Raw genomic sequence first — 18,263 nt, 5'->3', positions numbered from 1 at the left:
GCCTCAGTTGCTTTTAAGGTATCTGCTTTAGTTTCTCTGCATTAAGGGCAGCAAATGCTAGCTAATTTTTTAGGTGTCTTACCTATCCTCACCCCTCCCTTGTGTGCTCTTGCTTTTATCATGTGCTCAAAGTCCAATCCCATTGTTGTGTTTGCCCTTGATCTAATGTCCACATATGAGGGAGAACATATGATTTTTGGTTTAAGACAAGAATTAATGAGCAGGGCCTGCCAATGATAGTGGGAACCTGGTGAATCCCCTTGTCTTTGGGTTTGAGCTTTGAAGGCCTGCCTCAAAGGAGTAGGGATAAACTAGAAGTAGGTCCACAAAGCCACTTAAATGCAAAACTAAGCCATACAGTGAGTAAAGATATTTGCAAAAACATAATAATTGATAAAAGGCTTCTATCCAGAATATATAAAGGACTTCCACAAATCAATAAGAAAAAGACAACCCAACAGAAAAAAGTCAAAAGACTTGAACATTTCATAAAAGGAGACATCCAAACAAAAATATGAAAAGATATTCAGTCTCGTTACCAGTAAGGGAAATGCAAATTCAAACCACAGTGAGTTGGTATGATATCTCTCTCAGATAGCTAAAATTAGATTGCAAATAGCATGTGTTTGCAAGATTGAGATGCAACTAGATCTCTTGAAAGCTGCTGGTGGGGGCAATGTTACTAATGTACAGTATAAGACTAATTGGAATTATCACTATGAACCTCCCCTCAGTATAAGGAATATATCCTAAAAAAAATTTATTTAAAAAAGCTACTGGTGGGTGCATAAACAGGTATAACCACTTCAGAAAACTGTTGAACATCATCTACCACAGTTTAAGATGTGCATAATGTGAAGCAGTTTCACTGTGCATTGATTACTAACTTCACACATTTCACAAAGTGGGTTGGTTTATTACTAACAGAAAGGAAACAAGGGAAAACAGAAGCCCAGGATTCACTAAAAGCCAGTACCCTTAGGATCAGGAAATCTAACAGGGCAGTTGGAATTTGTCTTCTCCACAGTTGAGGAGCCCTGTAAAGCAATCTGGGTTTTATATATCAGGATCACATGAGTTGCTGGGCTAAAGCATTGAAAATGTCCTGCTATAGGGGTCGGGGAACTGGAACAGAACCCAGGTTGTTTCAGGCCACTCCCTCCCCATCTCAGAACATTACATTCCCAGAACATTCTATAGTTATTCTCAAGAACTATAAGCAATAAAGTGGGAAGAACTGGATCAACCAAAGACCATTCTGAGGTCTTGCACATACTCTAGGATCTAGCAATTTCTTTCCTAGATATATACTCTGCTTGCCTTTGTTCATGGAGAGGCATTTACAAAATGATTATGGCATCATTATTTGTAATAGTGTTGACTTGGAAACAACTCATGTTAATCAAGGGTAGAATGGATAAAAAAATTTCAGTATATTCAAACAATGGACTGTTTTACATAACTTAAATGTACTACAGCTGCATTCAGCAAAATAGCTACATAAATTAGATTAACAGACGCTAGACACAGAAAATCACACACTATGTAATTCTACTATTCTAAATATCAAACACCAACCAAGACCATAGTGTTCAGGGATGCATGTTTAAATATAAAAGAGAAGCAAGGAAGTGACTTATATAAAAGTGGTTGGCTTCAGTGGGTGGAAAGGGCTTATAAAGAGAGGAGCATGAGGGGACTCTCTGTGTGCTGGAAGTGTTCTGTTTCAAGATGATATCACTATTTCTACCTTATTGAAATTAAAATAAAAATTTATCACTTGTTCAATCAAATTGTTGCAGTGATTTTCACTTAGAGATGTGAAGCCTAGATGTAGAGTTCAAAATTAAGTTGGATTTTTGGGTGCTTATTACCATATGCTAGTAACTATATCACTATTTCATCTTCACTCCTCAAAAGTGGTATAATTTTCTTTATAGTTAACTAATACAGTGATTTGCATGTAGTAGATTTTCTACCAGTCACGGTTGTCTAGGAAAACAGAATCCATAGCATATCTCTGTCTAGATTTATATCTATCTCTAGGAAGAGATTTACTATAAGGTATAGACCCATGGGATTGTGGAAGCTGAGAAGTCCCATGATCTGCTATTGGCCAGCTCGAGACCCAGAAAAGCTGGTGGCATAGTTTGAAGGCTGACTTCAGTCTGCATCTGAATGCCTGAAAACCAAAAATACCAATGGTGGGAGATCAACATCCCAGTTCAGGCAGTCAGGCAGGGAGAGGGTGAATTCTTTCTCCCCATACCTTTTTATTTCTATTCAGGTCCTCAGTGAATTGTATGCTACCCATTCACATTGGGAGGCCCACCAGTTCAAGTGATAATCTCTTTCAGAAACACCCTCATAGACACACTCAGAAATAATGTTTACGCATATATCTGGGCATCCTGTGATCCAGTCAAGTTGGCACACAAAATTTACTGTCACATCTACTATTTATTAAATTGAAAGGTAACAACTCCCACATGAAAAAAGTAATCTGTAATTTTGAAACTTTAATTCTTATAGTCATGGTTTTTTAATCATAAAAATTTTGTGCATATGTAAAATGTCATGATGAAACCATTATTTTGTACAGTTAATCTATGCTAATAATTAATGATGTGAATTGGGGCTCACAAAACACAATAAGCATGTTTTGGAGCTGTATCTCTCTCAGACTACCTTTATTTTATTTATTTATTTATTTATTTATTTATGTATTTGGAGGCACTGGGGTTTGAATTTAGGACTTCTTGCCTGTGCTAGGCAGGTGCTATTGCCACTTGAGCCACTCCACCAGCTGTATCTCTCTCTTGACTCTTACTATTATCAATCTTTGTCTGACATGGCTTGTAGTTGGCTGTTTGTCTTTTCCCTTATGTATGTCAGGTCTGGAAACTTCTACAATTTGAACAAGTTGTCAGCACTTGATATTTTCTTATGGGAAAGCAGTTCTTTTGTAATCTGAGAACTTGGAGAAGTTACTTTTCCTTATACATTGGAATTTTACTTTTCTTCAACAGGGATCAAATAGGAGAATTTTTTTCCCTGAAAATTGTCTCTTTTTGATTTGCCTCAGATATAAGAATTGCACACCCTGCAGAGACACATTGTCTTCAAAAACTATTTCAAGGGGAAGAGAGCAGAGGCCAATGTGAAACCTATAAAATCTGAAATAATCCAATTTAAAAGAGATCAAACAAATAAAAAACCAAGGAGCATAACAGCTTTAGAGACAGTGGAAAACCAGAAGATGAGGTGGGGTTATAAAATGAAAATTAATCTTTTTACTCAGCAAGTGTCTAGAGAATTCCCCCACTGACAACAAAAGTCATGTTCTATTCAGTATTTTCCTTATTTTTTAATTTGATATTTTCCTGCTAAAATGTTGCTCAACATCCCACAGTGTAATAGCACGTGAGAAGGTTTATACACTCACATTTACTTCAAGCAAGCAGGTTTCATTGAATAGAATTTCCTTCTCTTTTGGTTTTCTTATTGTTGTTTTTTGATTTTAAACAAACTTTATACTAACAATAATGCCAAGAACAACTATATACCAGATGCTGTGCAAAGTGAAGTACTTTTCAAATGCTGTCTCATTTAATCTTGATAATATTATATGAGGTGGATATAATAGATGGCTTCCAAGATGGCCCCCAGTCATCTTCACTTCTGGTACTTATGTCATTGTGAGACCTCTCCCACATTGAGTTGGGATAATCTATGTGATCCCTAGATGTGTAAATGATTGTATGACTTCTGAGTCAAAAAAGACATAGTAGCTTCTCCCATGACCTCTTGGGTGGCTTACTCTGGATGTAGCCAGTCTTCAAACTTTGAGGACACACACACAAACAGCCTTGTTGAGAGATCCAAAAGGAGGAGATCTGGGTCTGTTACCAATAGCCATGCTTGCTGGCCTTGTGAATGAACCATCTTGGAAATGGATTTTCCAACCCTAATCAAGCCTTCAGATGACTGCAGTCCTGGCTGCCATCTTTGACTGCAACCTCCTGAGTGAGAAAAGTCATAAGCACCTGGCTAAACTTCTTTCAAATTTTTGAATGACAGAAATTGTGAGAATAAACATTGTATATTATTACTTAAACATTGTTATTTTGTCCAATATTTTCAGGACTAATCTATTTATTTATTTTGGGATGTTTTATTTTTTCATTTTCATTAGCATATATTTGTGGTGTGGGAGGATTCATTGTGCCAATTTCCAATGGTTTCTTACATTGTACATTGGTTAGATTACCTCCACTACACCCCCCCCCACTCACACAATGCTTCTGCAGAGAGGACTGACACCTGAGAAACCCCAAGTGTGAATAAATTCCCCCTTTCAGTTGTTGTACTCAGATAAATGGTTACAGTGACAAGAAAGTAATATAAAGATAAGGTTTAGTTAATTTCCAACAATTAACAAAAATTCTTTCTTCGGTGACCTTTAAACATAGTATTTAATTTAATTTATTTATTTGCTTACTTTTTTGCCATACTTGGGCTTGAACTCAAGGTCTACACCTTGAGCACTTTTTTTTGTGAAGGGTCTTTTTGAGATAGGGTCTTGCGAACTATTTGCCCTGGCTGGCTTTGAACCTTAATCCTCCTGATCTCTGCCTCCTGAGTAGCTAGGATTACAGGTGTGAGCCACTGGTACCTGGATAACCATGGTATTTTAAAACTAAATAAAAATTAAGCCTTTCAGCATACCAGAAAAACATCTAGGTTTGCACATGGATCAACATGATGAGGGATAATTTTATTATGTGGCAATTGGAAGCTATTACAATAACCTCTCTCTTATTATTCTCATTATTCTTCTGAGCACATTTGAGGCCCAGGAAGATTAAAACCCAGGACTGATGGCTCCAAAATCTTTGGTCCTAGTAGAAGCAAGGTACTTCCTCTGGGCTTGGCTTATTATTGCTCAGTTCTTTCCAAAAAGAATTTTTTTTAAATTGGGGAAAAACATTTTTATCAGTAAAAGCTTATATTTTAAAAATGTGCTAAAAGTATGTGGACTACAGAAATGCATGTGTAAATATGAAATACAGAGTTTGGTACTGAAGTTGAGATTTATATTTTACATGTTGCTTCCTGGATAGAAAGGATTTTAAATTTTCTGAGATTTCCATGGCATAGCTTTTGCAAATAATGCTGTAATAAACATGGGTGTGCAGGTGCCTTTGTAATAACCTCAGTCAAATACCTTCGGGTATATCCCTAGGAGTGGGATTGCTGGATCATATGGCAGACCTATGTTTAGATTTTTAAGAAGCCTCCATATTGTTTTCCAAAGTGGTTGTACTAGCTTGCATTCCCACCAGCAGTGTATGAGGGTTCATTTTTCCCTGCATCCTCACCAACATTTGTTGTTGTTGGTGTTCTTGATGCTAGCTATTCTAATAAGGGTGAGGTGGAATCTTAGTGTGGCTTTGATTTGCATTTCCTTTATGTCCAGAGATGGTGAGCATTTTTTCATGTTGATTTTGGCCATTTGGATTTCTTCCTTTGAAAAAGTTCTGTTTAGTTCAGTTGCCCATTTCTTTATTGGTTCATTGATTTTGGAGGAGTTTAGTTTTTTGAGCTCCCTGTATATTCTGGTTATCAGTCCTTTGATGTATAGCCAGTAAATATTTTCTCCCACTCTGTGGGTGGTCTCTTCAGTTTAGAGACCATTTCTTTTGTTGCATAGAAGCTTTTTAATTTCATGTAGTCCCATTTGTCCATCCTTTCTCTTAGTTGCTGGGCTGCTGGAGTTCTAGTGAGGAAGTCCTTGCCTATACCTATTGCTTCCAAAGTATTCCCTGCTCTTTCTGTACTAACTTCAGAGTTTTGGGTCTGATATTAAGGTCCTTAATCCACTTTGAGTTGATACTAGTACAGGGTGATAGACATGGATCTAGTTTCAGTTTTCTGCAGGGAGGTAACCACTTTCCCAGAAACATTTGTTGAAGAGGCTCTTTTCTCCATCATATGTTTTTTGGCACCTTTGTCAAAAATAAGGTGGGCATAGCTGTGTGGATTCATATCTGGGTCCTCTATTCTCTTCCATTAGTTTTCATATCTGTTTTTGTGCCAGTACCATGCTGTTTGTATTGCTATGGCTCTGTAGTGTAGTTTGAAGTCGGGTATTGTGATACCTTCCAGCATTGCTCTTTTTGCTGAGTATTATTGCCTTGACTATTCATGGTCTTTTGTGTTTCCAAATGACCAGTCTCTGTGATGAATGTCATTGGGATTTTGATGGGCATTGTGTGAAACATATAGATTGCTTTTGGTAGTATAGCCATTTTTACTATGTTGATTCTGCCAATCCATGAACATGGGAGCCCCTTCTACCTTCGATAGTCTTCCTTGATCTCTTTCTTCAGTGGTTTGTAGTTCTCCTTGTAGAGGTCGTTTACATCCTTTGTTAAGTTTATTCCTAGGTAATTGATTTTTTGAGGCTATTGTAAATGGAATTGTTTTCCTATATTTTTTCTCAATTTGTTCATTGTTGGTATATAGAAAGACTATGGAAACAGCCAAGTTGCCCCATTACTGATGAATAGATTAAGAAAAGGTAATGCTTATATACAATGGAATTTTACTCAGCCACAAAGAAGAATGAAATGGATGGAACTGGAGAACATCATCTTAAGCAAAGTTAGCCAGTCTCAGAAGGCCAAAAATCTCATGTTCTCCTTCATATGAGGATTACAGACCTAAAACAAATGCAGTAATATTATTGGACATGGGTCACACACTAAGGGAAGACTGCGCACAGGAGGAATTGGGAAAGGGAAGGAAACCTAAAACTTGAAAGTGTTTGATGTGCACACTGTAGAGGAGTGAATACAGTAATCTTAAACTGGCAGAGGCCACTGTAGAAAGGGGACCAGGAAGTAGTGAAGAGGTCTGGTAGAGATGAACCAATGTGGGTCGCAATACACAAGTGCATGGAAGCAATGCTGAGAATCTTTCTGTACAGCTATCTTTATCCCAAACTAGCAAAATGCAGTCTTTCTTATTATGTCTTCTTATTATCTCCTCAACAAAATAGGAAAACAAGAGGGCAGAACAGGTTCTGCCTGGAAGTGAGGGTGGGGGAGTATATGGGGTGGGAGAGAGTGGGGATTGGGGAGAGTGAGGAGAGGGGGAAGGTGGTCCAAACAATGTATACACATGTAAGTAAGTATAAAAATGATAAAATAAAAGATTTCCTTTCTTTTCTGATATTTAACTGGGAAAATAGGACATTTTTGTTTGACTTTTCTGCGAAGAAGGAAGGGATTGGAAATGGAGGATTGTAGAATAAAAATAGAAGGAAATAAATTTTTGAGATATTTAAGATGAAAAGAAAGCACAGAGACCAGGAATGGGGGTATGATTACGGTGATCATGATAGTTATTAATGTGACATGTACACATCCCTATAGCATCTGGAGGCATTCACTGATTTAATAACATACATCATGAAATTCTGCTTTAAAAGGCAGCAATCTACTCTGAATTTGAACTCTTTTAAACTCAGCTCCCTTATGAATTCCCAGAGGTGAACAGAACACAGCTCCCTAAAGAAAATGAATTTTGTGCTTAAGATTATCTACTCCCAAACATTTTTATGCCCTATCTGTGGAAACAGCTGAGGTGCTCAACAGTACCGTAAAGAAAAATGAAGTTATGTCATTTGCAGGGAAATGGATGGACCTGAAGATCATGCTGAGTGAGATAAACCAAGCTCAAAAGGCCAAATATCACATTCCTGCTAATTTGTGGAAACTAGACTAAAATGAAAAAGGGGAAGAATGAGGGGGCGGAGAATGGAAATATAATGGAGGGGATGAACTTGTTTAAAGTTCACTGTTTGCATGTATGGAATTATCACAATGAAATTTCCTTGTATTACTAATATATGCTAAGTCAAAAATAAAATAATGGGAAAAAGGGAATCCAGTGGTGCAAATCTATGAAGGCATGAAAAGCCATTAGGTCATAGTTACCGAATCCTTAATTAACCTGGACTCTGTTAAGTAGAGACACTAGAAGTTGAAATTTGACATTTAAATTAAGAAAAACAAAGCAAAAGAGGGAAGAAATACTTTCTCTGAGAGATTTTTTAGTTTAGTGAAAATTCGTTTTAATTAGTGCAATTTAATCATTCAGTTCAGCAATTATTTACTAAGCCATTTCTATGTGACAATGACACATGGTCCCTAAAGTCAAGAAGCTTATATTCTGGAGGGAGAGATAGGCTCATAAGCAAATAATTGCCATAAAGTGCATTTATTTTATGTAGCAGTAGAGGTTTATGCAAAGAACAGAGTAATTGCCATTCAAGTGTACCAGAGAAAGCCTTGCTTCTTGGGCCCCTTGAGATGGCTTTTATAGGATGAATAGAAGTTTGCTATGCAATGGGGACATGGATGTGAGGAGAAACAATGAGCCTGCGTAAAGGCATAGGGATGTGAAATAGCCTGGCACATTTGGGGACAGTAGAAAGTAATTTTAATGGATTGATTAGTTAATTAATTAAACACATTTAACAAATAAGCATACGTAGGATGTCCTATACTAGGTTCTGGGAATACAGAAAAAGAAAAGGAACTTCCAGTAAGGAGGGGTGAACATGAGGATAGGGGAGATCATAAAAGGGGATGTCTTGGAGAGTCAGGGAAGGTTTTCCAAATGAAGCAATACCTGAGTCCAGAAAGTGATTACCATTGATTCCAGAAAGACAAATGGGAATTAGCTGTGGGGGGGTGGGAAGGGGAGGTGATAAAGGCATTCCAGGTGTGTGACCACTAACACACTCTGAAGTCTACATCGAGCAGAAAGTAGAAGAAGGACAGGTTCCTAGAAAGGAGCCTGAAGAATTTTCTGGACCAAAGGATTTTAGGCAGGGAAATGGGATGCCCAAAGCTGCTCTTTGAAGGATTCTGTGGTTGCAGTGTAGAGAAAGACTGGGGTAGGGAGTGGGAGTGGAGACACTGTTCTAGAACCATGGAGGTCAGTTAAGTTTTAGTCATCCAGGCAAGGTGTGATAGTGACACTTAAAGAAAAAGGAGGGCCAGCAGGGACAGAAAGGAGTAGATGGATCTGCGAAGTATCAAGGAGGGAGTGTCACAAGGTAAGGGCAGAATAGTGCTCAGACTCTGGGACCAGAGTGATGGTTCTGCTCCAGCTCTTCCCTTTCCTACTGTGTGAACTGGGGCTCATTACTTACTTTCTCTGTGCCTTGGTTTCCTTATCTGTGCTATGGGAAAGTAATAGTACCTTTATCTAGAATTGTTGTGGGGATTAAATTAATACATATAATGCTTGGAACACTGGCACATAGAAAGTGTTCAACAAATCTTTAGTTATTATATGATTAGTTGGTGGAGAGAGAAGCCATAGACAATGCCTGAACTTAGATCATGGACAATTGTGTGAATGATGGTTTCCTCAAAGAGGTAAGACATTAGAAAGTAGAGTGGGTGGGCGGGGGGGGCATATCATGCTTGGCTTAAGGTACATTCACCTGGGTGAATATGTCTTGTAGGCATTGAGTTGATAGTGCTGGAGCTCAGAAGGGATAGGGGTAGGATACATCTACAGCTACAGGGGGAGAAATGGAGGGAAGGCCTGAAATAGCTGTTGGGATCAAAGCTGACAATGGTAAAAGACTAGGTAGCCTGGGGCCCCATGGAGGCTGGAGACTTTGAATTTTCATTGACTTGATTCTGAGCTGTTGTACGGTTTCCTCACGTAGTCCCAACAGCCTGGGTGTGAGAGAGAAGTATCAGAACAGCTGGACCACCAGTGTCAGGGTTGTACTGGTTCTGATGGCCAGACTTGGAATCAGGGTGCTGACAAAATTGCTGAGAGACTGGGTGAGAAAATTAACTGTGAGTTTTAGGCTAGAGAGGCAAGAGAATGAGGATATGAAAGAAGCAAGAAGGGCCAGGAGATGAAGGGGCATGAGGAGGCTGCAGCCAGGTATAGGGGAAGCACTAGGGAGAGAGGGCGCTGAAAGGTGGCTTATATGGATAGGGAAGGGTGCCCTGCCATGCCTCACCATAGTGTTTAATTGTTCATATTTTTAAATTTAAAAAGTAGTACATGCTTTTAGTAAAAACTTCAGACACTGAAAAATCAAATCCACTTAGGAAGTGAAAATTCTTTATAATTTGAATAGTTTGCTGTAATCTTTATTATTATTTTAAATGTACTGTTAATGATTTGGTACATGTTCTTCCATGTTTTTCTGCTCATTATTTATTTGTATGTTTCCAGAAATGGAATCATATCATACATAGTGTTCTGCAATTTGCTTTTCTTCTAATATATCTTGGGTCTAGTATTTTCTTGTTAACTGTAAACCTGTGAGAGTGGGACATTTAAACTAAAGGTTGTATTTAAATAGAGCAGCATCTGGAGATGCTGAGACCTACCAGGCATCAATGGGAATGAAGGTTGAAGAATAATGGAGGTAGAAGTGTTTTCAATGGATTTTTAGCTGCATATGAGCTCTGAAGTCACATGAGATGACTACAGGAATTGAAAAGGAAGAGAGCACTGTGAGTCTGGTGGCAGGACCATCTGTGAGTGAGTGTGAGCATGGAATAGAAGAGAGGACAGCAGGGAAGGGAGATGGATGCTTACCATGGAGCAACAGGGGAGGCTGCAAAGCAGACAGGAAGCAGAGGAAAGGGCCTGCTACATCACACTGAGACCGAGGTCTTCATTATATAAGGAGTGGGAGCAGGGAGATAAAATCTGAAATTCATACCTTTTCAAGATTTTTTTAAAGACTGTGAAAGTCTGGAGGTAGGCAGCCCAGTTGGGAGACTATTGTACTGGTCTCAGAAAAATTATAAGGCTTGGGGGTGGGGCAAGAGAGAGGCAACAGGACTAAACCTGATGGGATGTGGGGAAAGGAGCAGGAGGGGTTGAGGATGACTCTTGGACCACAGGCTTGAGAACTGATGATGTAAAGCACGATGATAAGAAATAGAGGAAGAGAAAGAGGAAGAACAAAGAGTGTGTATAAGTGTGGATGTGCAGGTATGCATGGGGGAGGGGTGAGAAGGAATATAATGTCTTTTTAATGAAAATATCACTGTAAGAGTTCATGAAGTTAACTAAAAAAAAATAAATTTATTCTATCCTTGAAGATTCTCTGAATCTTCTTTTTGCTGGGGCCTTATGATAAGTAGGGGCTTTGCTATCCTAAACTCTTTAGTTAAAAAGTTCTTTGGTTTGTGGCCTGTTTTATCATATTTAGTCTTGAGCAAGGTCTTAAGAAGCAGGGGGTGAAGTTGACCCATGGATCACATGACACAAGACATTCCAGGGACATTTTCATTATTTCAGTCCTTGGTTAGATATTGGAGCTTGATGATTGCCATTTGTAAATTACTCCCTTTCCATTCCCAAATACTGACTCTATCTAGTTTACTGAGTTCACTGGTAGATGATCATTAGGAATTCAGAAGCATACATTATATACAAGACACTATGCATAAGTCTTTACATCAAGGAGCTTATAGTCTATTAAGATTAGAATAAGCACACACTTAACTACCAAATAGAAAGTTTTAGGTGCAATAAAAGAGAAAAAAAGTAAGCTACTAGAAGGTCAAAGAGGGTAGCAGTCACTTCCAGCTATGGATCAGAAATTGCTTCGCGAAGGAAATGACAGGGGACTGGGGAAGAATCCATGAAAAGGTGGAGGAAGGACACTACACTCAGAAGGAGAGATCATGAGCTAATTTTCAGGGGACAATACCTTAACACTCGATAAAACAGAGCTGCAAATGCAGGATCCAAGAGCTACACACTGGAATTTCAGCAAATTGTTAGTGATCAGGCACAAAAGGAAAATGGCCAACATTTTAAAGTACTTAAAATTAGTTGTAAGAATAAATGGGTTTTGATCAAATAGACCTCAGTCATCATATTTTAATAAAATAACTACTTTGGGTTTGATAAAAGGAAGAAATTCTATTGAGTCAGAATGATCAATTTAAATGGTAACATAGCTCACAAATATATCTTTTTACTGGGGCCAAAATCTGCCAAACAATATCTATGCATCGAAGGATACGCAGGTTTTAAAAATTGCCAAAATGAAGTTACTGGTTTATATGCTACCTATTCATTAGCCGATGCATGCCCACCTCCACAACATTTCTTCAGTGCATTTTGCCAATCTTTCCTGAAAAAGTTTTAAAAATTGAAACATTTAGAAATGTATAAGAAGTTGCAAAGAAAATACAAAGCAGTTCTCACACTCTGACCCCTCGTTTCTCCGTTGGTTGGTTATATCTTGCATGGCTGTAGTACAGTATCAAAACCAGAAAATTGTCATTGGTACAATGTGTGTGGGTATATGGTTTCATGTCACATTTATTGCATATGTGGCTTTATAGAGCCACCACCATAATCAAGATACAGAAAAATCTGGTACCAGGTTCAGTGCTGTTGCATGAAATAAACTCACAGCTTAAAAGAAGAGAAAAACTTACTAGTAGAATTTTTTCTTTTATTTATTCAAGCTGCACAAGCTCCAGATTTTGCCTGACATTTTATCTCCTTTTACATGTCTGTTTCATTACCATAAAAATCTCCTTGTGCGGCCCCCTTATAATCAACCTTTCTCCCCAGTCAGTTACTAGCCTAACCCTTGACAACTGGCAATTTGTTCTTCATCTCTATAATTTTGTCACTTTGAGAATGTTATATAAATGGAATCATATTATGTGACCTTTTGAGATTGGCCTTTTCACTTTTTTTGCCAGAGACCCATCCAAATTGTCAAGTGTATCCATAGGTTTTTGTTTTGTTTTGTTTTCATTGCTGAGTAATACTCCACCATAGAGATAGACCAGTTTGCTTCAGCATTCACCTATTGAGAGAGATTTTGGTGGTTTATCATTTGGGGCTGTTCCAAATAAAGGTACTGTGAATGATCATGCTCAGGTTTTTGTGTGGGTGTGTTTTCTCTGGGGTGAATGTTCAGGAATGTGACTGTCAGCTCAGTGCATGTATGGTTTTCTAAGAAACTGCCTAACTGTTTTCCTGAGTGACGGTACCATTTTACGTTCCTATCAGCAATGAGAGATCAGTTTATCTGCATGCTTGCCAGCATTTAATACTGTCCCTATTTTTAAACTTTAGTTATTCTGATAGGTATTTGGTTAGCACCATATATCTCACTATGGTATTAATTTGTGTTTCCTTGATGACTAGTGATGCTGAATGTCTTTTTCATATTCTTTTTACTATTTTTATATCCTCTCTGGTGGAGGTGTCTCTTCATGTCTTTCACCCATTTTCTAACTGGATTGTGTCCAGTCTCCTCCTCATTACCTCTTCTGACACTTTGCTTTTTCAGACACCATGTTGGCAGCATGATTGGGGTGCCTCGTTACAACCTAGACAGGTTAAAAGTCTAGGTTTCCATTTTGTTTTGTTGGTAGGATTGGAGGTGGGCTGCAGTTTTTCCTCTGGGGCGTGGCAAGAGCAGAAGGGTTTTGTCTAAGTTTTTTGCTGAGCTGATCCTTTCCTGTTTTTTGTTTGTTTGTTTTTCAGATTGTTGGCTTATCCAGTCCCCACTCTGAAGTGTATGAGGCAAAAGAAAACTGAGGGACCTCACCCCTCTGCAGTTGTCTGAGTCTGAGGTCCCTAACCAGTCTGCCTTCCTCTCTCATCCTTTCCATCTTCCTTCTTTTATTGTGTATAAAATGTCCAGGGGCTTTGCTATATTTAGTGGAAGGAATAAGAGAAAGTATGCGTACTCTATTTTTATCAGTGGTGGAGGTTCCTTTCCAGTTTTAAAAATGGGTTTAGTGTATTAAGATTTTTAATTATGAAAATTTAAAACATGCAAAAAATTAGAAAGTATATTGTAATCCAGCTTCAGCAGTTCTCACCATTCTCTCGCTCTCATTTGATTTTACACACACACACACACACACACACACACACACACACACACACTACATTTTCCTGGAGTATTTTAACATAAATCTCAGGTATGATTTCTCTTTACCCCTGCAAATACTTCACCAAATTTCTCTAACAGATGGGAACGTATTTAAGAAAATCAATCTCAATTCCTCATTATTCTTACTCAACAAAATGAACAATAGTTTTTTTAAAGTATTTTGTTTATTGACATATTTAGGCAATAATAATAATAGAACCATTAATCTTTTGGGATGTACATAGTTTGTGGAAGTATTATGTAGTTAGTTAAAGGAACAAAAATATTTAATGAACAGTAATTACTTTTATCATTGTTACTCACTTTGTGGATCATAATCCAGATATCTTCTACCTTGCATATGTTTGGTGAGACTCTTTTTAAATTCATAAGCATTCTTTCTCTCCCTTGTGGTATTTATTAGTCAATAAACGGGCCATTTTCCTATGCCATTTTCTACTTTCTGGATTTGGCTTAATTGTATTCTTACCAAATATGCATGTTCCTCTCTTCCCTCTTACCTTCTGCAGCCTAGTTGATAGGTCTAGAAACTTAGCTAGATTTAGGTCTAGATTTTTGTTAGTAGTGCTTCACGACTGGTGGTGTGTGCTACATGGCATCAGATAGCACTTTATACCTACCTTTTACTCTTTTTATTTTATCATTAATAGCACAAGGGGATCACATTGTGAAAATTTCGTAGATGTATACAGTGTCCTTTGAACAAGTTCACCCCTCCGTCGTATTCCCTTGCTATTTTTTTGCTCTTTTAGTGTTAATTGACTCAGAGGGCTCAGGTGTTGTCATCCTGCGTGAGTAACAATAAAGTTCTTCAGAAACATCTTACCTAATTGTTTTAGCATTGATGATCTTTCATTCATTAGGAGCTGCAGAATGGTGGTTATTTTTTCTGTCATTTTTTGCATTTATTAGCTGGAATTCTTTTATGAAGAATAATTTCCTTCATCAACTATTTTGTTAACCCACAATGCAATTTGTACTTGAAAAAGTAGAGACTTTCCTTTCATTATTTCTAAAATAATTAGTTTGGTGCCTTAGAAACTTCCAAAGGTGGCCAAATGATATTTTCAGTATTATTTGATCTTAGATTGGAAAAAAAAAATACCTAATCCACTACAGACTTTTGTTTTTAATTCTCACATTGTTCTTTCTTTGGTGAGTGGGAACTCTTTGAAGTTGCTCTGGACCCTTAACCCGATCCTGGTAGCCTTCGATAACTTCCTTTTTTATGGTGTGATAGAATGCTCCAAGTTCATCGTACACATTTTGTGCCCTCAACCGCAAATTACCCATTTTTCTTAGGAGCTTGGTGGTAAATGGTATTGAAGACCACAGTCTTCAATATCATTAGTACTGTGCTCCCATTGCTTCTGGGCTTTTGCAGTGGGCAGGTTATTTAAAAAGAGAGCACTATCATGATCTTGCACTCATATTTCAATTTAAATTGAGGATTATGGTACTCAGGGCTGGGGGTAAAGTCAGTGGTAGAGTACATGCTTAACGTGCACAAGACCCCAAGGTTAATCGTTAGCACCAAAAAAGAAAAAATACGACTTCTTAATATGAGAACTTCTTTGGTTTTATATTTTCTTAAATGCGCAAAAGCTTCTTTTTAAAAACAATATTGATATAGCTATTTATTTGTTTAAAACGTTGTTACTGGTATTATAACCAATAGTAAAACCATTCAATACATGGTAAGATTTGTCTGTTGTTCTCTGTGTTTTTAACAGCCTTTCCTATTGAGGATGTATGCTCAAAACACTTCTAAGGTCTGTTGGAGTAATTGTTTTCTCTTTGTGGCTTAACACCAGCTTGATACATAGTCAGGTTCATTTGTTTCAGTTTGTTTTCAATTTTTAAGAATTGATTTTTTTCCCTCTTAGTTCTTTTTGAATTTTGACATGTAAAATATTGACATAGTTTGAAAGTCGGCACTACAATGGGGTACAGTCAGTGAAATCTTTCTTCTACTCCTCTCCCCTGATCTCTCCTTTTTGACCCCCAATGGGTATCCAGTCGTTTTTTGACTTGTGCATCATTTCTTATTTTTGCCAGCATGTCATTTGGACAGGTTCCTGGAGCAGGAATGCTGGGTCAAGTGTATATGCATGTATAATTTGGGTGTAGATTTTTACTACCATGTTTTAGTTCTTTGTAACTATTATCATATAAACAGAAATGATAATTTAGTTTTCTCAGATCTTTAGCTCAAGTTCATTAATAGAAGGTTTTAAAGTTTTCAAGTGAATTGGCCTTTCTGGTTTTGAGGATGATTTTAATTTCTAGTTTTATTGTATTATGATCAGAGGATTATTTGTAATATTTCTAGATTATATATTTTCCAAAATACTTGGACATATTTTGTGACTGTTACTTTTGTTCTTGAGGAGTTATGTTATCTATTATTAGGATGTAGTATTTGATACTATCCCTAAACCTATTTAATGCATTATATGGTGCAAATATTTTATGATCTTACTTACTTTGTCTACCTGACATATCTTGTACTGAGAGTAGTATATTAAAATGTCCCATTATTTGTGCAACTTTATATGGATGGTTTTTGTACTATTGGATTCATAGGTATTCATTACTGTCTTCATTATATATTTATTTTGAAGTATGGCTTTAGCACTACAAGACATTCTTCTTTGTCATATTTAATCGTTTAAAAATTCCACTTTTAAGTCATGATCACTATCCCTGCTTTTGATTGTTTCTGTTGTCACCACTCAAATATAGAATGTCCCCCCCAACCAAAATTTGGCTTGGATGTCAAGAGCAATGATGCCCCTTGTGCATCTGGAAAATATGAGAAGGTCATTACTGACATAATTGGGCTTTCTGGAAAGCAGGGCAGTCCTCACAGTAGTTTTCTTTGCATGTAAATTCGCTATAATGCTGATATTAGTTATCTAATGCTGTGTAACAAAGTGCCAGCATAATAGCTTGAAACAATCAACATTTATTTTTTCTCAGTTTCTGTGGATCAAGAATTTGTGTGTGACATATCTGGACTCCTCTTACCCAGCATCTCTCATGCAGCTCTTGTCATGACTGACTGGAGCTGGGAAAAATATCTGCCTTCAACCTCATTCACCTGGCTGCTGGCTTGCTACAGAAGATCCATCTCTAAGTTCATTCGCACGATTTCTAGCGTGTTTGGTTTCTTACTACATGGATCTCTGTATAGGTTTCCTGAGTATCCTAGCAGTGTGGTAGCTGGAGGGGTGTGTGTGTGTGTGTGTGTGTGTGTGTGTGTGTGTGTGTGTGTGACAGAGAGAGAGAGAGAGAGAAAGAGAGAGAGAGACAGAGAGAGAGAGAGGAAGACAGGAAGAGAGAGAGAGAGACAGCGAGAGGAAGAAAGAGAAAGAGAGAGAGAGAGGGAGAGAGAGAGAATGTTTTTTTCCTCAGTTTTACTAGGAATCTACTGGAATCTTTTAATCGTGTTTTATTTCTAGACATTTTTCTTGGGTTATATTTTTAAGTAATGTATTTCATTACGTTGTTTTTCTTCATGGTCTCCAATGACAGCATGGTGGACCTTCTTTGCCTTCTGAGAAAAGCATCATTGGGTGACTGTGTTGAGCAAACATCACAGAGTGTACTTACACAGACTGTGATGGCTATAGTGTCTCTAGGCAACATAATCTTATGAGACCACTTTTGTAAATGTGGTCCAGTGTTGACCTAAGCATGTTACATGATGCTTATCCAGTATTATGTTGGCTACCAGCTTAGAGGCTTTCTACCATAAGTATAAGTAATGTTCATTTTTAAAAGTTTTGCATCATTTTCATGGATGTTTTATTGCCTTACTTTAGTGTACCTTATTATATTTTTATTAAATCTATCTTCCTTTATCTCCTTTCTCCCATATTTTGGTCTGGAAATTTTTTACTGTCTTGTGAGCTTTTTAATTACTTCAGAATGTTTTATTTGATATTGTATCAAGAACTTTTAGTTTGGCTTTCTTTTAGTACAATGGTTGAGTAAACTAGCCTGCTATTAACAAATCTCTACTTAGTCATAAATTTATCCCTAAAATTGAAAGTGTTTTGCTAGAAGTCTCAGGCACAATGTGCAAAGGAGAGGGGTTATATTTCTTTGATTTGTAGATATTTGTGCTTTATAACTTATTTAGACATAAACTTCAAAACTTTTCCAGAAACCTCTTCTTCTCCATCTTATCTCACACTACCTTTTTTTTTTCTTTTGAGTCTCTTGCCCAGCTGTGAAGGATGGACGCCTTGTGTTTATTGTGTTT

At 37.4% G+C, this 18,263-nt stretch overlaps 1 protein-coding gene across 1 annotated transcript in view; it reads left to right on the top strand.

Moving 5' to 3' along the window:
- Hydin (HYDIN axonemal central pair apparatus protein) overlaps window positions 1-18,263 on the top strand; it is a 397,410-nt gene that overhangs the window by 25,647 nt on the left and 353,500 nt on the right. The gene's annotated exons all lie outside the window — the stretch shown is intronic.

The sequence above is a fragment of the Castor canadensis genome, chromosome 15, assembly GCF_047511655.1.
Source record: "Castor canadensis chromosome 15, mCasCan1.hap1v2, whole genome shotgun sequence".
Taxonomy (NCBI): Eukaryota; Metazoa; Chordata; class Mammalia; order Rodentia; family Castoridae; genus Castor; species Castor canadensis.
The sequence above is the reverse complement of the archived record's forward strand: the minus strand, read 5'-3'. Positions and strand labels throughout refer to the sequence as shown.